This window comes from Lepidothrix coronata, unplaced genomic scaffold (genome assembly GCF_001604755.1).
Source record: "Lepidothrix coronata isolate B3197 unplaced genomic scaffold, Lepidothrix_coronata-1.0 Scaffold333, whole genome shotgun sequence".
Taxonomy (NCBI): domain Eukaryota; kingdom Metazoa; phylum Chordata; class Aves; order Passeriformes; family Pipridae; genus Lepidothrix; species Lepidothrix coronata.
Window position 1 is genome coordinate 195617 of NW_016690513.1, and position 20667 is coordinate 216283.

Below are 20667 nucleotides of genomic sequence, written 5' to 3' on the forward strand. Positions count from 1 at the left end.
AGCACTAAAACTTGTCCAATAAATGAATAATAGTTTTTGCATTGCTGTAGCCTTGCTCTTCATTGATTTTACTTACACCAGCTTATTAATTTGCACACAAAGAAACCCTCTCTCATTCTCAGAGACCATAAAGGTGATGAGGGAATTTCTGTGAGAGCAAGTTGCTGAGACATGTAAGTAACAGTGAGAAAAGAGAATTCAAGAGGCTTAGGGAAGCTGGAGAAGTTTGTTAGCTAACACTGGTAGACAGGCAAAAGAAGCCAAAGGAGCTACAGAAGAGAACACCAGAAGAGAAGGCACACAGGCCAAGAAGCTGATGGAAAAGGCTGGACACTAAAATTATGCATAGAAGGATCATCTCTGAGAACACCTGCTGTATCTTGATGACTTAGGCTGCTCTCCATCCTCTGTGCACACCACAGGCTCATGAAGGCCTTTGAGGGGACAGTGCAACATCATCTTAAGCTGATTTAGACCCTCAGTGCCACAGAAAGGAGTAATTCTGGTCTCTTATCCTGGAGCTGCAATGTCATGTTGTCCCATATCATAGAATCATATAATCATTATGTTGGAAAAGACCTCCAAGATCTGAGTCCAGCCTTTGACCGAGCACCATCATGGCATCTAAACCATAGCACTAAGTGCCATGTCCAATCACTTCTTGAACACCCCCAGGGACGATGACACCACCACTTCTCTGAGCAGCCCATTCCAATGCTTAACCACCCTTCCAGTGAAAAAATTCTTCCTGATGTCCAGCCTGAACCTCCCTGGTGCAGCTTGAGGCTATTGCCTTTTGTCCTATCATCGGTTGCCTGGAAAAAGAGGCCAATTCCCATCTGGCTACAACTTCCTTTCAGGTAGTTGTAGAGTGATGAGGTCTCCCCCCAACACTGAGCCTCCTCTTTCTTCTCCAGGCTAAACAACCCCTGCTCCTCTAGCTGCTCCTAATAAGACTTGTGCTCCAGACCCTTCACCAGCTCTGTTGCCCTTCTCTGAACTTGTTCCAGCACCTCAACATCTTTCTTCTTCTGAGGGGCCCAAAACTACACACAGGACTCGAGGTGCAGCTTTCCCAGTGTTGAGTACAGAAGGAAAATCACTTCACTAGTACTGCTGGCCACACTACTTCTGATACAGACCAGGATGTCATTTGCCTTCTTGGCTACCTGGGCACACTGCTGGCTAATGCCACCTTTCTCTCTCATCCCTGTCCCAAACCCTTGTTTCTGCCCATGCTCTATTCCCAGCTCCACCCTACCAGTGCATCTGTGTAGGATACACTTCACAGAACTCCTCTTCAGAAAGTTAAGCAATTCTCAGATGAGGAAAGGCATGGGTGGGAAACAGAATGTATCTTGGGGGAGGGCAGAAATGGGATGTGCAAAAAACCCCAAAAAGCAGAACCAAGGAAGTGAAAGAGTGGTTCCTGTGAAGTCCTAGGACAATTAGTTAGCAAAACTAGGAACTGAACTTAGTTTTTATCTAAGATTTAATCTAAGTTGCAGCATCCACTTTTAATGTTCAGGTAACCTTTGTGTGTGGGAAGACATTGCTCCAAAGTCGATAGGGTTCCAGCCCAAATTCCTCAAGACAGAGTAAGGTGATGATGAGCCTGCCTTGCAAAAGTTTGCCAGCTTCAAAACCTGATCAAGATAGCTTTAACTTTCCTAATAGCCATTTTGGATAAGAAAGCCTTTCAACCTGCTCAGGACACCCTACTGAACATGAACCACCTCATGCAAACACAAACCAGATGGCAGTGCAGGGAAATGAACAAAGTTGTGTCCAGTTAGACCAAGTGCAACTGAGCACAGATGCCCCGTACAGGGAGCTCACAGCAGTTCTTTATTCTCATGTGTTCTGTGACACAGAAGCACCCCACCTACACTTACACTATACTGAGTAAAAGTCATCCCTGATCTGTGAGCCAACACAAAGCCTAACATTTTAAATAAGCCCTTATTTTTTAAAAAATAAGATATCAGGAAATAAAGTCCTATTTATTTAACAAATAACAACAGTATGGATTGAATTCAAACATCTGAGAGAAAAACATTCCTTCATTAATGCTGAGCATTGCCCCAGCCATGCTACAAGGACTGCTGATGGCATGCTGTCGGCAATTTTTTAGATAAACTAGGGCAGGGTAATCTTCACATTAACAAAGGGAAATTCAAAAAACAAGGAGAACATTTTGAGGTTTTTCTAAATCTAATTAAAACATGTGAAGTGGGGTAGCCTGGCAGAAGAGGAGAAATACCAACAGCAACTCCCTTTGTGGGTCTCCTTTAACTTGAAACTCGGCAAAGGTAGGTGCTAAGCCAAACCCAAATCCTCCATCCGATCTACTTGACTTGAAGAGTGGTTTGAATAACAGAACAGTGTAAGTAATTGGGGAAAACAGTCATAGAGGAGGACTCGACTGTTCTTCCTCCTAAATCTCAAGACTAACTTAAAACCCATGGGACTTCTGTTAATTAAAAAAAAAAAAAAAAGTGAACTCTATTTTTTAATATATTCTGGTTTCCTGGTTTGCAGAATATATAAGCACTTCCAACATTTTTCACTTTCAGTAATTTTCAAGTGCTTCGAACAGTATTTTCCAACTACTTCTCAACAATGCTGAGCCTAGAAATGTGGGGTTTATGTGAAGGCTGAGATTCTTGTTTAATCACTTGACAACGAGGGCTGGGACATCAGAACTTTTTTTTATGTTTTATATCAAATACTATGAGGCTCATGATAAATATGACTTCGGAACACAGCACTGACGAAAAGAAGACATAGCAAACCCATAGCCATGTTGAAATAAGGCTTTTTTCCTGTAAGATCAAGAGAGACCTTTCAACCTCTTCCAGTTTAGTGTTAAGGATTTTGTAATATGAGATAAACCTGACAGACAGTCATGGCATTATCCAAGCAGAGTGATGCCAACACAGCTGAAGAGAAACTGGTCTGCATGAGAACCAGGAGATCTGGCAGAAGACCAGTTGGCCCTTAGGAAAACTTACTTAGACTTGACCCTTGACTCACAGCCATCAAATCTTTTTCTGTTTTTAGATTTTATTTCAAGTCCATGTTTATCTCATCAGCAACATGTTACTGTACTGACCTGCATCTTTAAGGCTACTGTACCATTTGCAATCAGAGAGTTATGAACATCACTGGTAGTGGCACTTTGTGCCAGAGCTGTTGGCGTGAACCGTGGGCAGGAGGAGTTCTGCTAATAACATGTTATCAAATATAAAACATTGCTTGTGCTTAGATTTACTTTTAAAGACAGAGTACTTACACAGAGAACTGCTACTTTATTCCTCACTATTTCAAGGTACTGGCATGTGTGAAGTTGATGCCTGGAATAGTAATTGGGACCTATGCATTGAGAAGTTTAGAAAAGGCACAGGGCTGCCCACATATTGAAAATGAAAAACTTACACGAGTTCCTCTGGGTCAGAGCCAACAGGCTTGTCTTTGTCTTTCTGACCTCCATACCTGAACAGCATTGATTTCATTCTTATCCAGCTTGTGAACTTTGGGCAAAGTCAATGCAGTTCAGCCTTAAGCAAGAGTCACACATCTAAATACTTTTCAGGATCTCAGCTGACACATCTCTACAAATAATACCGGAAAAACTGTACCTTGAGTTACAGGGAATAAATCAAAGAGTGTGCCAATATACACACAGATGGCCAAGGCAGCACATATTCTGTTCATACTTTCTTGAGACATAAAAGCTCTGAATTGGTCAGGCTGTTGTACTGGATGGTCACTGCAGGTCACTTCTGATTGAAATAGTCTATTCTATTCTATCCTACTTGAAAAATCTAACTGACTCAACCTCATGAAGATCAGGACTCCCTTTGCCTTAGGTTATCTTTAAATCATTCAAGAAGAATAAAGAGAAGTTTTGCTAAGCTTAGCACTAAAGCCTCATCAACAGGATAAATCTCAGAATAAAAAAAGTCACAGCTATATTTTTGTAGAATGTGAGTTTTAGCTTACATGCTGGATCAAATTCTCCAGGCCTTGCCTGAACCAGACAAATCACCACAGTGCAGAACCTGACCCCAAAGAGATCATCCCAAATTATGGAGAACACAAAAGACACAGGTGCAGAAGAGATGGTTCTATCTAAGAGAAAATTGAGGGGAAGGACAAGAACCAAAGTAAAAACAGTGAAAGAGAGATATGAAGCCACCTGAAGAATATGCCATTATGTAATTTCTTAAAATAAATGCATGCTCCTCTATCTTAGGAGATGAGATGACTAGGATAATTTAATACCAGCAAAGAATTTGGAGAAAGCTCCCCAAATAACTTTGCAAAGAAAAAAGCCAGCACAGTTACCATCCTCAAAAAGCAGAGGTGTTGCCAAGTGAAGCAGAACCGACTGATAATGTTGATATAATTCTTTTAATCTGTGTTTGGAACTCTTAACCCTTGACCAAAGAAAACAGAGAGATGAGAACTGATGGAATAAGCCAGTGAAGTGTAAGTAGAAGGAGGAGGTGTGATCACAGATTAAGAAAGAGGCAAGGAAAGAACAAAAGCAAATAAATTCTCAATAAACTAAAGAAAATGGGTCTTTGGTTACAACATGTGGCCTCTGAACTGAAATTCTAGTTTTTCATGGTTGTGTGAGGCTGCATAGAACTTTTTGCTTCAGCTAACATAAACACATTACTCAAGCTACTTTAAAATTTGAAGTTACTCAGGATTCTGGCTTGGTTTCAGTCCCATGCTAAAGTGAACAGTCTTTGACTTGGATATATTTATTAGCAAAAATACTGACATAATTATACTAGTTATCCAAGATTAAGTGCTTTTGTTTTCCTCTGAAAACTAACAGATGCCATGGCTACGACCAGAGGTGAATGTGATTCCCATCCACTTCTTTCCACCCAGGCAAGCTCACAGGTTTTTAATCTCCTCAACCCTTATTTCTATTTTCTCAGGGAGGCAGGGAACATGACCTCGTAAGGCATCTAAGATGACCTTTTGTGAGCCTCACCTTGGTAGCCCCAAGTGAGGATACTATAACCTGGGAGGCCGGTAAGCAGGTAGCTTCTCCTCTGTTATTCTCTTGGTCCAGCTTCTCTTCCTCTAATTTCATGTGACTATGCACTGAAGCTGTCTGTTTGCATGCTTTCAGTCTCTCTCTGTCCTGTGTTCATGTTATTCTCACAGCTACTTGTATTGGGTCTGGCTGAGCTGGAGTTCATTTCCCCACAGTAGCCCTCATAGCGCTGTGCTTTGCACTGGCAGCTAGAAGGGTATTGATAACACACTGGTGTTTTGGCTACTGCTGAGCACAGCATCAGCACTGTAACATTCCTTCCTTAGCTGAGGGCAAGATCCTGGGAGGGGACCCAAGTAGGCCAGCTGACCCAAACTGACCAAAGGGATATTCCAAACCATATGACATCAGCTCAGATATAAAAGCTAAGGCACAGAGCAGGAGGGGGGCATTCATTGTCTAATGGTTGCCTGCTGAGAAACGTCATGCGTGCTGAAGCCCTGCTTCCCAGGAGTGGCCGACCACCGCTGCTCCTGGGAAGTAGAGAATAAACCCTGCTATCTTTCGCTTCTGCACACACAAGCTTCACTTTACATTTTGCTTTAAATAAACTGTCTTATCTCAACCCACGAGTTGTTTTCTTTTTTTTCCCAACTTACTCTCTCCCCTGTTCCTTTGGGAAGGGAAGTGATAAAGCAGCTGGGTGGGCAGCTGGCGTCCTGCCAAGGTCAACCCACCACACTACTGAAACACCTTCTCTGCCTGCCTGGCCTGTCAAGTCACATACAAACTAACTATATGTAGCACCATAAATATAATGAAAGACAACAGCTTGAAACAGCATAGCATGCTGTAATTTTAGATACATATCCCCACTGCCCAAACACTTTGTCCAAAGCCCACTGACAATGGTAGAAGCAACTATACCAATTTTATATAGGATTTACATTACTACTTATGTGAGGAAACAGAGCCATCTCACATGCAGAAACCTCACATATCTTTCTCAGTCCTAAGTTAGCAGCAGGCAGGGGATCCTGCTATAACAAATAAGTAAACTCTGACTATGATCTCACATAGAAAGTTCCCTTCTTCCTTTATTTATCTTTATTTTATGTGTTCAGAGTGAATCTGTCACTCTGAAATTTTGATGGAAAATTTGAGGTGGCCTTGAAGAAACTTACCCATATAACAGAGCACTTTTCTGTCACATATTTCTGACTTCTCTGGGATGGACCTCCTTGGGGTCTAGGAACATTGCTAAGTGTCTGTGGCTTATTCAACAACATCTGTACTGCTGAGGCAAGCAACAATGGGCATAAATAACTCTCACTGCCACCACTACTCTTCGAGAAACTGACTTGTGACTATAAAAGTAATTCAAGATCAGCAGTGAAATAGTTATTAAATTGTAACAGGCTTGCACTTGTTACAGCTGGCACACTAAACTGTAGCACCAAGAACAGATTTTTCCCCAAGGATTTCAGTTGCTAAATGTGCTGCACTGGATTGGAAAAAGTCACCTGCTCCAACTTATTTAACTACAGTTCAGAGAGGGACCTAGATGAGACAAGATTGATACAAACATCCTTCTCTACCACCTAGAAATGCTAAATCTGAACCTTTTCAGCATAAAAACCTGCAGTTTGCTCTTTTGCTGGTTCAACACTACCTGCTTTCCAGATGCCTCTGACATCTGTCTTAGCTGCAGATGGGAACTACAGCATACACATCACAGACTTTGCACTTAACATTGCAGCACAGCAAACATTGGCCAAAAACCTGAGCTACCATTTGCAGTTACTCTCTGTGTTATTTTTCAAAGTAGACAAGAGGAAAAAGTCTTTGAGTAATAAAGTGCTGTTTGACAGGTACACTAAATACATAGATCACCATGGCATTAATCTGAAATGGTGACTGAGAGACCTTTGGTGCTCTCCACCCACATCATACACATATAGCACAGTCACAGGACTACTAGCAAGAAACGTATGCCATCACTTCAGATCATTACTTTCCTCTGTTAAACTGAACCAGTCTCCTGGTCCTCTGGCTAGTACAAAGGGACTAGATTCCTCAGCAATAGTGTTACATCTCCAGCTTGGTGTGAACTGAGCACATGGCCGCAGTGCTTGCCCGGGGCCTGGATATCTCACTGCCAGCATCTCCATCCAGCTTCTGTGCTCTGCCCAAACACAGTGGAACTAGTTTGACCAGGCTCCTGTCAAGCCCCCTGAGATGTCCATTTTGGCCTCTTTCCCCTCACACTATAGTAACACTTGTAAAGACTAAACATTATTAACAAAAAATCAGTAACATCAACAGTGAAATCACTGACACCATATGGACTTTCAGACATTTAAACACAATCCACGTGTCTTTAAAAACAAAATAACCTTAACATGTTAGGAAACACTATTCTAGTGCCTTTGAAGAAAGCCTATCTCTGATACCAAGAATTCCTCTCTAATTTGATATTTGGGTTGACTCTACTTCTATCATATCTTCCTTATGCTAGCAGCCATCTGCACCCAGTGGTCAGCTTAATAGGTTAGTTGAGATTTCTCAGACTTAGCTGGGTCTATTCAGGGATGGAGCATGATAGGATAGGATAAGATAGGATAGGGCAGGATATTTTCAGCTGAAAGAGAGCTACAATAATTATCTAATCCAACTTCCTGACCACTTCTGGGCTGACCAAAACTTAAAGCATATTAGTAAGGGCATTGTTCAAATGTCTCTTAAACACTAGCAGGCTTGGGGCATCAACCACCTCTCTAGGAAGCCTTTTCCAGTGCTTGACCCCACCTTCTCAGTAAAAAAAAGGCTTTCTAATGTCCAGTCTGAACCTCCCCTGGTGTAGTTTTGAACCTTTCCCATCCATCCTATCACTGGATCCCAGGAAGAAGGGATGAGCACCTCCCTCTCTCCATTTACCCTCCTCAGGAAGCTGTAGAGAATGGTGAGGTTACTCCTCAACCTCATTTTCTCCAAACTAGACAAGTTTGAAGTCCATAACCGCTCCCCACAGGACATGACTTCCAGCCCTTTCACCAGCTTTGCTGGCCTCCTCTGGATGCATTCAAGGACCTTCACATCCTTCTTAAATTTTGGGGCCCAGAACTGCACACAATACTTAGGGTGAGGCTGCTTCAACACTGAGTACATCAGATTAATCACCTCCTTTGACCACTGGACTTTAATGTACCCCAGGATGAAGTTTTCCCTCTGTGCTGCCAGGGCACACCACTGACTCATACTGAGCCTGTTGCCAAACAGCACTCCTGGATCCCCTCCTGCAGGGCTGCTCTCCAGCCACTCCTCTCCTAATTTATACGTGTTCCTGGTGTTACTCTGTCCCAGGTGCAGAATTCAGCACTACAGCTTCTCAAATTTCATCCCATTAATCAAAGCCCAATGCCCCCATTTATCTAGATCCCTCTGCAAGGTCCCTTGTCCCTCAAGGGAGTCAACAGTACCTCCCAGTTTGGTACTTTCAGTGAACTTGCTGACTGTACGTCCAACTCCAGTATCCAGATCATTGATAAATATATTGAACAGAGCTAACCCTAGGATTGAACCCTGGGAAACTGAGGAATACCGCTAGTGACTGTTCACCAGACAGACGTAGCTCCATTCTCTACAGAACACTTTGAGCTCGGCCCTTCAGCCAGTTTGTCACCCAGCACACTGTTAACCCATTCATCCCACAGCTGGACAACACACCCAAAAGGATGTTATGAAGAGCAGTATCAAAAGCCTTATTAAAGTCCATAAAATCTACACCTACCACCTCTTCACCCGCTGTGTGGGTGACCTTTTCATAGAATGATATCAAATTACTTAAACAGTATATGCGTGCACTTGTTCTCCATTTGTTGTACCTGTTGATCTCATTATGTGGGTTACATTTAAACACTTCTGGTTCTGCAGAGTCTGATACATTCACCTGTATCATAACACTTGAATTTTATATACATATTCAATAAAGTTAATAACATATTTCCATAGTGTGTTGTATGAGTACCTGAGAAGATAATGAGCTGTTGTTACACTTTTGTGAGTTGAAAGTTTACAGCATGAATACATTAATAAATTTACTGTTTTGATCAAGCAAAAGAAAGAAAGAGAAAGTGACTGATACGTATTATTCTCTTGCCTGCTCGATTAAAAAATTCACTCAGCCTTCAATCTGTTGCTCAGAGGACCGTACTAAATAAACAAAGAGGGTGACGATGCAGTGTGGGATGAGCACAACTAAAGAAAATCAAGATATAAGTGTTTTCACAAAGCCAAACACCCTGGGTGAAAAGATGAGCCGTGGAAGACATGCCTAAATTCCCATGTTAGTTCTGAATTTTCCTTTGTCTCCCTTTGTCACCAAGGATCTTAGCCATAACAGAGAGCAGACTGCAGCGCAGTGCTGACACACTGGAGAATCTTGAAATGAACTTGTTAGACCAATTTAATTCCAGTTGGCCAGAGCACAGTAGTAAAAACTTCATCATGCTTCTCCTGTTGAGAGTATAAAAAATGGCTAGTGCTTCAGAGATAGCTGTCATCAGAAAACAGACTATTTTCTACTATAGGGTCTTCCTATCTGCTGAGACCTAGATCTTCCTGATTACAAAGCCTAATGCTGTTTGACAGTCTTCTAAAGCAAAAAGGTAAATTAGCCCCTTCTGTTATGATTAGATACATCAAGAAGTGTTTGGGCAATACTCTCAGGCACATGGTGTGAGTCCTGGGAATGGTCCTGCGCAGGGCTAAGAGCTGGACTCAAGGATCCTTGTGGGTCCCTTCCAACTCAGCATATTCCGTGATTCTGTGATTTCTGTATCCCAGATAGTTTGGTTAGCATTTCCTTCAGTGTTGATAGATGTTGCTAGATGGTGCTCTGTGCAGCGTACAATGCACAAAACCCCAGTGTTCTTCGATCTTCACCTGTAAAGAGATACTGTAGTTTCCTGATTTCTGCATGAGCAATGAAAAAACTGCTAGAAATTGAGATTGATAAGGGATGGGAAAGGATAAGGAGCTGACATCTGCCTCATTATAAGCATCAGCTTGGTACAATGGACATGGTCCTCCATTCAGCCATATGTTAGAATGCCAGAGCCAGGCACATGTCTAAAGTAACATAAGCCCTCACAGGCAGAAGAACAGATGAAATATGTACCCTAAACCCATGTGCAGTCAACCTCACAGTAGGAAGAGAGCTGATGTTTTCTTTAAATGTTACACTGATGATGTATGAACACTCCAATTAAAAACAAATTAAGAGGGAATATTCATCATGGGGCTTTGCTAGTGAAGCAGTTAATTGTCTGAAATCTTAAAAACTGAAGGGTGCTTGTATGGTCACAAGATAACAAACCAGAAGATAATTCCAACAAAAACAATTACAACCATCTGTTTCTTAGGGAGCTTTCAGGTTGAAAGTACAGTGGAGAAACACCTTTGTAGTCTACCAGGCTTCACAGATTCCTGCTAACTCCTTCAATTCAGGGAACAAATCCATTATTCTGTTCAGAGCATCATGCTCCAATGAGCTGTTCAAGCTGCAATTTGCATCTTGGATGCTGTGCAAGGCAAAAAAATGTCTGAGTCATGCCAAGGACTGTTTCACAGCAAAAAGAAGGAGGGGAAAGAATGAGTGTAAGAAAGAAACCTTTAGAAAATAAGGGAATCCAGGGGAACAAGCATCCACAGCAGGACTGGGATGTGATTAGTCCCAAGAAAAACCCTCTTATAAGTCATCGTGAACAGTCCCACTGTGAATAGTCTCTATGGAAAGAATGTCCAGTGGTTAAAGTGCTAGCCAGGAACTTGAGAGGCTCCTGCTTGGCCATCCATTCTCCATGTGAACAAAGTAGGGTCACTTGGGTTATGCTCCCAGGCCACATTGCAGGACAAGGCTAAAGATCACTCTGTAAGCTTTAAGTGGGATGATATTCCTAAAAGCCACACATAGAGATGCTAGCACACATGTTCAAAGCAATAATTTCATTGTGCCCAGGCTGCTAATTAATCCAAGCACATACTTCAGCTAACGTAGCTTGCCTGATTCTGAAATAGCTCAGTTAACACTAAGATTGTGCTTTGCTTCATGCGTAGCTTGGATGTATGAAACATACCCTGTGTCCCTCTGCATCTCGTTTCTCTTTCCATAAATCAGGGATAGTAATCATCACTGGCACCATGCACAAATAAATGCAATGACAAGAGTGAGGCTTTAAGATATTATGGTGAGGACAAGGTTGGGAGATAATTCTACATATGACAGATCAGATGAATTGCAGTGTGATAATGCTGGCTCCACACTAACATTTTGTGCTTGCCTGGAGTACTAATGCCAAGGGCATCCTGCCCAGTTCCTCAGAGCTCTGCTGCCCCACAGGCCCCTCCAGAGCTAACCCAGTAGCATGGCAGCTTCCCGGTCAGCACAATCATCACAATGACTGCACTAAGTTCCCTGTTCAGGAGATCATTTCTAGCCTATCAAAGATGAATATGTCTTCTGAGAGTGGCAGCATGTAACAACTCATGTGGCCAGAAACCAACATGTCACCTACCTTGACTCTTGCTGCTAGGTCAGATACCACATGCAGATGGTGTCAATGAACCAGTTGTGAAAAGGACTCAGCTGTCTATACCCTTCTGGAAACTCTTGCTGAATAGATGAGGTGCACCAGCAGTCTAGGCCAGTGCCATTTTATCCAGTCAATCCAGTTACCTATTTTCTAGAAAGGCTAGGGTCTTCCAGGACAGAGCTGTGGAGATACTCTGCTGCCCCTAAGTTACTAAGGCCGCACTTCTCATCCATGGAATACCGACAATAAAAGTGCTGCATGCAACATACGTGGTACAAAGGATGCCTCCACAGCAGCAAGGAGGGAAAGTGTTCTTAAAGGATCAAAATGAGATTGGGATTAGACACTGATCTAGGGAGCTGCTAGACATATCACACCTGAACAATTTTAGCAGTTTTATGTTAGAAAATGAGACATACACTTTTTGTTCAGGAAGAATACAAGCTGTAATTCAGCTGAATTGCTGTGTTATTATTAAACCAAGAGATTTCATGTACTCTTCACAGGGTGTAAGAATAGATTTTTCTAACTCAAACCCACCATAATAAATCACTGTTATTTTCCTTTACTCTTCTGTTCTGTCTTACATCACACCTCTCATTGTAGGGAGTAAGAGCAGTTGAACATGGCATATGCAGGACCTAAACAGGCAAAGACTGGTTTTACTCAAAAGAGAAAAACCAAGTCACTCCATCAGGGAAAGATGCCATGGTATGCAGTTGCTCAATTATTGTTTCTTACAAGTGCTGATGCGGTAGATGAAAAACTGTTTCTTACACGCTCTCACACAGTCACTCAAACTATGTTGCTCTTCCTATAAAAAAGGAAAGGTCTCCCAGGTGGTGAAGGCTCTCAGGAATCAGTAGTGAACCTCATGTTCATGTGTGTGTACATGGGTTTGCCCTGCTCAACACAGGGGGACTTCCATGGCTATGATATTGGGAGAGGCTAATCACCTTCTCCAAGACCTAGGTCTGTTTTGCCTATTGGCTATACTTATCTCAGAAGAAAGTAACTTCTTGGGCAAACCCACAACAGCACTGAGATCCCAAAGACAGAGTAGCTTGATAATTCACATTTTCAGCAGTAAAAAGCAATGTGCTTTAACAAATATTAAGTTTTTCATGCAGAGGGGAGGGGCTTCAGCAAAACAAGCAATGCAGTCCAGAAGCCAAGGAGACCTAATGGTTTCCAGCAAGTGGAAAATCAGAAGGCAAATTCTTACTCTAAATCAGGCAGTGGAGGGATCTTAAGATGGTTCTTAATCTTAATCCCTGCTGTTTTGTGCACAATCTGAACAAGATCACTAGCCCTAGGAATGCCTATAACATTGGGTCCTGCAAGTGAAAGATGCTTGAGAACCTTGTTGGGTTTTAAGGCTGGAGTCAACAGCAACAGAAGAGCTGAGTTCTTGTCCAGCAGCATAAATTATTCCTTTCATGGAAGGTTCATACACATACAGAAATCAAGCGTGTCTGACTGACACAGCTGCTGGATAGGGTTTGAAGGGACGTGTTACAGCACCTTAGTGGGCACTTAGGCTTCTTTATGGAACTGGTTCTTTTAACACACAGTGCAATTTTATGTCCATCTCCTGTCATAGCCCAGGAGTCTCTACAAAAGAGGCCAGTTTGGGTTCCAAGCTCTTGACACTGCTCATTTAAAGAATATCAGTCTGGAAAGTCCCAAGTCAGACACTGAAGGTCAAGGCTAGATGTAACTTGAAGATGTTGACATAAAGCTGCTTGATGCAGTAGCCAAGAAAATGTGAACCCTTTTTAGCTCAGTGTTCTCAAAACTTGCCTCCATAGATAGGTAGTGACATGGGCATAGTCACTGTTCTAGTTAGCACAGCTTTTCACAGAACTTAAAGAAACTTCAGAATGTGGAGTACTGTGACCTAAGACCCACCTGCTGCAACTGGCATTGGCTAGTGGATTAGGGTAAATTCTCACAAATGAAGTCAAAATGCTCCACAGCTAATGACTCGGCATTAAATCATATTCTTCTATGGAGGAGGCTGCTATGCTTTTGTGAGGAAGGCTTTTCCAGTGAGTGATTTAAAAGGGGTAACTTGATAATGACAATAATAAAGGCATGAGAACATGGTAAAGGCTGTGCTTTTTTATAAGCCAAACTATAAAGATATTTATAAGAGTCAATACCCTTACAATCTCCAAAACACACCCACAAACAACAATGAAATGAATATGCTTAGACGCCTGCTGGACTTAATCCAGTGCAAGCTGAAATCAATGGAGGGACATCAGGGACACTGGACTGTGTCCAGAACTGAGCGAATGAAAAGCACAGCACAGAGCGATGATTCAGGCAGTCTTCTTACAGTAGGCTAAGCACATCGGACACTGGCAGACCTGGCATAGGAATTCTCAATGGAAAATCCTCAGTAAGGCAGAAATTGTCTCATTTTTGAGTTATTCTGGGCATATTTTTCAACACCAAAGCTAAGGTCTCAAAGCCATAACTAAGGCTTTCCACAGGGCTTAGTGGATTTACTGTGAGTCAGGTTTAGTATAGCATCATTCCCCTTCATTGTGAATTCTGGTATTTCCACTCTCTCACCACTGTGTTTCCAGTAAATATGTGTTAGGCAAAGACTAAAGGAAGAAAAAAAATAAAGTCTCAGTTGCTTAGAAATAAAACATATGGACAGTTTCTGCAAACAGCTTCGATGTTTGAGTGCTGAAGATCTGTACTTGGAGTGTTTCAAACGGGACTCAACAAGAGAAAACTCACAATTCTTTGTTTGCCACTGATTCTCAGTGGAGTATGCCTCCATCTGAGATTTTGGTACTTCCATGGACATTTTTAGTAGGTGTTGCATAAAGAAGACCCACCTTTGGATCTCCTAAGGATGTCCAAAAGACTTTTGTCTCTCTCCCTCTGCCTGGGACCTTGTGTGGCCTCCAGAAGTATTGCCTGCTTGTGACTAGCTGGGAAAAACTCCTTCTGCACATCTACTTGCTTCTAACCCTCTCCTTCTCCTGATCGTCTCCTGGATAATAAAGAACATCCCAGCTTGATACACCAACTCCCCAGGTTTAAATCCATGTTTGCACAGACACAGAATATGAAGTTGATAATTTAAGGGAGTTGCTATGATTCTGATGTATGATGCATGGAGCATGAGATGAGTTCTTGCTTTACTGGGAAGGATGCACTCACAGACACACACACAGCAAAATCTCCTGCTGTGACTCAGGATCAGAGCAGTGCTGCTTCTTTTCTCCTTTGTCTTCCTCTAATATAAAAGTAACACTCAGATAGACAAGGCATGAGATACTCATTCCACAGGGAGAACCCAAGAAACACGAAGATCTGTTAAAGGATGCTGATTTAATGGATACAATAATGATAAATATTATATGCACAGATGGAAATAGTCCAGAAGAGTGGTGAAATGCTGTGCAGATATGAGACAACTTGGTCACCAACTAGGAAATATGGCAAATATATTAGCTCTACAAATTATATGCCTTCTGACATCAGCTTAACGTAAGCTATTAATTTTCAGTTCTTTCCCTCTGACCTGAATAATAATGCTAATAAAATATTTACTATATAGCATAAAATATGCACAACACTGCCTTTAACTGTGTGCTTGCCAGAGAAAGTACACAGAAAAAAAAGAAACAGCTTATGAAACTTGGCTAAAACATATTCATCTAGCCTCAAGAAATGCCTCCCCTTATACAGAGCATTTCCCCTCAAGAAACTGCAGCTACTTATTCAATAATTTTATTGATGATAACTATAGTAGAGCCCCAGTAAACCTGGAAAAATGTCTTTCTTTTTTAAAGATCACATTGGGCTTATAAAATAAACAGTATGCTGCACTTAAATGGAGAGAAACCTGCAAAAGATGTACAACACCTGCCAGAATCTATGGTGTGCACTAGCCGAGTAAATTGTTAGTCTTGTATTAAGAGGTGCCCATTATAAATGTTCTTTTTTTGATGATGGGAAGCAGATGCACGAGCTCTTCTTTTACACAGATTCACTGAGGTAGAAAAGCTGTTGATTGTCAACTGATGTGCACACTCATTAGGGACTAAGTGCAGTCAGGGGCACATTTCTTCTGTCTGCAGTCAGTGCTTAACTGGCTCTCAGGTAAGGAGAAGTCTATAGTAGAGACAAGGAAGGTAGCCAGCTATTCCTTCAGGAAGCACCAAAGGAACATAGCCTCTTCTACAATACATCGCTTACAGTGCTCACAGACAAGAAACTAAGACTTCGTAACTTTAACAGGAACCAAATAAGGATTGGCACACAGATCAAAGCTGGCACCATGCCACAAGATGTGGAGTCAACCACCCTCTCTCCTCGGATCACAAGTTCTTCAGCACCCAGCCAAGGTGGTGCAGAAGTGAACTAACAAATGAGACAGAGGAGGCAGGGGAAATATTTTAGTCACCACCTGAAACACGCTGGAAAGTGACCTCACTGAAACACTTCCTCTTGAAGCTCCAAGTAGGCTCCAAGCCTTGATTCCCTGGCTTGGGCTTTGCATGTTTTCTTCATTAGAATCAGTCAGACAATGCAGGGGAAAATGGCAAAGAGATTTGTTTACACTGTACATGAACTCCCTGCTCACCTGTTACACGATTAGACGGTTACATAAACGGCCCAAGATGTCACATTCCTCACCCGGGCACTGACCCTTGAAATAATCCAGGCAACGTGACTCTGAGTAGCTGGAGGGTCTATTTGTGAGAGGATTTGCTGAGCAGGGGTGCAGCATAGAGTGTTCTTTCCATTTTATGACTGCGTTCATCAGCAGATCATCGTTTGCAGACAGAGAAATTCAGACAGCAATGATGCAGAGAGTTTCCATGTTCCATTCCAAAACTAGATCCACATCAATGGGATTCGAATAAAGTTTCCCTCACCTTCCTTTTTTCTGAGTAAACATATAAAGGGCAGTCAAGCACAAATGCACCAGCTTGGTTCCTTGATAAAAAACAAGTAGACGATGACCTTGCGTAAGATTTTCTCTCCCACTCCTCCCTCCACAGTGGTTATCTGATTTAGAGCCCACAGAAATCTGTGAAAACTTTTAACACAGATTTCAAAGAGCTTTGTAATCAGCTCTTTTCATCTATCCCATTCAAACTTGCCCAGCATTTTATACAGCACTTTGTATTATAAATCTGATGCCATACGCCTACAGACCTCAAAGCATTTTGCAGTCACTAACAGCTCACGACAACAGAAGCAAATACTATTCAATGGCTCCTGAAAAGGAATATAAGTGAGGGGAAAGGATTTATCCAGGATCATACTGAGTTAGTGCCATGACTGCAACAGGAATCCTGCTCTCTCTACCCTAAGGAATGTTTCCTCTATTTGCACGCTGGACTTGTTTCGAAAAGACTGTGAAGACAGCAGGAAGTGAACACCACCCCTACTTCTCACAGCACCTTCCTGAGAATGATTCTCACGTTCTTCTTGCTCATACATTATCAGAACATAATGTCCAATTTTCAGAAAAGGCAAAGCATCTGAATAAGGCTGACAGTAAAGCCAGCAGGGCATTCATTGATCCCCCCAGGGATACTTACCTCCCAGCTATAGGTCTTTCAAGCATAATTGTCCATTAATTCACATGACGGCACTGGTGCTGTATTCAAACATTCAGGAACAGCACAAATAGAGACCAAAATGAAAGCTAATGTTCCTTGTTATAAATCTTTATTGAGATAAGAAAAAAATATTTCAAAAAACCTCTGATATCTCCCAATCAATTATAAAGCTCTGGCCTGCAATTACAAATTTATTCCTTGTCTTCACTGAAGGCGAGTTTATACAAAATGAAATCTCATCAATTTGTAATGTGCTCCATTTTCTCATGAGATATTGGATCTAACTGATCTAGTATATTATTTCCCAGAAAAGGAGAGGCAGAAAGGGGAGGGCAGGTATTGGATTGTCTGGGGGGGGATCTCTAAGAGAAGCTGTGGGACATGATATCTTGCAGCTGTTTCAATGGATGGTCTCTCTTGCACTTTTCAAAGACAGATGATACACCAGTCAAACGGCTGCTCACTCCAAACTAGTTTACAGGAAGTCTGGGATTTAGGGAAAGGCAGCACACGGGTGATTTGAAAGCTTGCTGCAACTTCAGAGCATAAGATATAAGCCCATCTAGCAACAAATGTCAAGCTGTGGGAGAGAACAGCTCTCATTCCAAAGAACTTAACAAACCTATATGTTTGTACAAGAGTCTCTACCTTTCTGCATTTGTTCATATGCAAATGCTACAAGCTCTCCAACACAGGAACTACCTTTTCAACATCCTTGTCTTTCATTTATTTACCTGTGCCTAGTCCAACCCATGATCAATTCCTCTTGGGGCTCCAAAAGGTGACCACAATGCATTTAGAAACAACCAGCATACAGTTTAGTTTATCACATTTGGTGGCATCATATTCAATTGCAAGGATTATTTATCTCCCAAATGTAACGTTTAACATTGATATTGTTTCTTGAAAGTTTGCAAGAATAGCACTTATAAGTGTGTAGGAAATAATATGCAAACTCAATGTAAACTCCTATAAACTTATCTGCTTCACTTTATCACACATTCCCAGTCCATGAGGTTTTTGGAAGGAATAAATCAGTTCACCGTAATTTTCACAGGCCTGAATAAAATAAAAAAGCAAGATGACATTAATTTAAAAGAAATCCACCATACAGGTGAAAACCATAAACATTTTCCCTGGTTTTATTAGCACTGAAAGACAAAATCTTGCACACAACAGAACCTGACCTCAGAGATCACCAGACAGGTTGACAATGACATTACAGCTATCTGGTTTAGTTATCAACTGCCAGAGCAGATCACAAAGCTTGCAACAGGAAGAATCATTTTCTTCTTATCATGTATCCCTTTCTTAATCTAATCACTTACAGAATAGTTTACCTACTTATTTCAAATCAAAGTAGCTTTATTAAACAAAGCTGACACCTTACAAGGTAAAAGTTTCTGATAACTCTTATTGAAGCTATAACCATAATGGATTAACTGCAGATTCAGGTTTTAAAGACAGGGGACCATTACCATGGGCCAGTATCAAGGCAGTCTTTTAAAGAATACGTGTCAGAATGTAAACACACACAATCCACATGCTGTCACCAAAAACATTTTCCTTCAAAATAAAAAGAGAACAGTAAACACAAGGTTCTTAGAATACAGAAATGATGAGCTACTTTGGATTTGTTGCCTTCTTTTCTGAACCTTGCATTTTTACTTCAATTGCAAAAGTAGCCCACAGAGAGGGCATTTGTACAGATTTATCATCAGTAGGGATCTCCTAGACAGTACTAGGTAACTCACCTGGCAGTATCACTAAGATCCTGTCTTCTTCTATCTTAGCTACAGGTGTGGATAATGAAGATAGAGAATGTGTAACTTTCTGTTATTTTCTTATTTTTGCATGTTGAACTCCTGTATTCTGAAACTACCACATTTTGTGAGCAAACCCAGCAACCTAGTGTGTGAAAACACCTTCCTATAAAGCTTCAGCCTAATCACTGTCTGGAAAAGTTGTACCTCAGTCACATGGCCTCTCAAAATCATATGGATTTTCAAAATACCTTGTTGTCCTAGTTAGGACAGCTGAGACCAGTTCATCACTGGATGGGTGTAACCCAAAACTGTGTATTCTATAGCCTTCCATGCCATTTCCCAGAAACTGTTATCAATGAACCATTTACACTATCTGCACACAGAGCCTGACTCCTCAGGCTATAAACTAGGTGCTAAGAGGCCTGCGACATAGGGGTTGCTCTTGTCCTCATACCCATTAAGGACCACCCCCCCCACCCTGAGGGAGGTACTGAGCATTCCCGCCTGAACTAGAGGATATATAATCTTGGAGTCTTGGGACCTTTTTAACCACTCGTGGGATCCAGAGGAAGACTGCAGACCACTGCTCTCAACCAGACTGCAGACCACCACTCTCGACTGGACTGCAACCACCACTTTTCAACCAGACTGCAATCACCACCCTCAACCGGACTGCAACAGCACTCTCACCAACAGGTTTTCCCCTCTCCTTTTCCTTTGGACTCGGGGGGCCCAAAGAACACCACTCTGTTCATGCCCCAGGGTGCTGGGTTATATATTTGGGTTTTGTGGGTTAAAACCAATTGTTTGTCTGTATAATTGTACTTATTGTATTATTTTATTAAATTGTTATTCTGATTTATAATCTCTCTTTTGAGTTGAGTTCATTTCCCCTGCTGGTTTACCTCTAAACCAGCACACTTGTTCTACGAGGTCTTGTCAGGGGAAGCAGTCCCTAGCCTTCTGCTGTTGGGAAAAGCAATTATTCCTACCTCAGGCACCGTTACAGGCCAAGCAGGTCATTAAAAATGGCTAATGGCTTAGTCAGCCACTAAACTTTGTCACGTGCCCATGCATCCTACTACATTTTCTCATCACATTGGAATTAAACGTAAATAGCTTATGACAATCAGTCACATCTTTTCATCAAGGAAGAAAATTAGGGGAGTAATTGGGTAAAAGATGATTTATATGGCCCTTTCTGACACAGGAGCAAAGAGTTATTTTTACATCATAACAACATTAAATCCTTTCAACATAAACTAATCTAAATTTCTGCCAAGCCATAATTCTCACTTGGACTTTTCTCACATTATTATAGGTTAAAAAAGGAAATAGAAATAAATTATAGAAATATGTAGGTGTGTGGATACACAAGGGAATAGTCACTCAGTTTGTTCCCTACTCATAATAAATCTTTGTATAAAATGATAGGTCAGAATGATTTTCCATTAAAATTGATCTCATGAAACTGGAAACTGCTGTTAGCAAAATTACCCTTGGACTATAATTTTGATGGTACCTGTGCGCTCATTTTTTTCCCTTTGTCTATTTTACTGTAAAAATGTCAACCTGCTTGATCATTTTATTATGACAAAAAGGCAGCTATAGTAGGGATGAAGAAACGAAACAAAGATTATATTAAAAATAAATTACACAAAAATTAGTAACAGCTACTATTATAT

General features: G+C 41.5%; 1 long non-coding RNA gene across 1 annotated transcript in view; it reads right to left on the bottom strand.

Annotated features, from left to right (window-relative positions):
* LOC108509096 overlaps window positions 1–17396 on the bottom strand; it is a 36680-nt gene extending 19284 nt beyond the window's left edge. The window contains exon 1 of the long non-coding RNA XR_001878575.1: window positions 17196–17396. This is a non-coding gene — a long non-coding RNA (uncharacterized LOC108509096). The remainder of the gene's footprint in view (window positions 1–17195) is intronic.
* Window positions 17397–20667: the final 3271 nt, after the last annotated feature.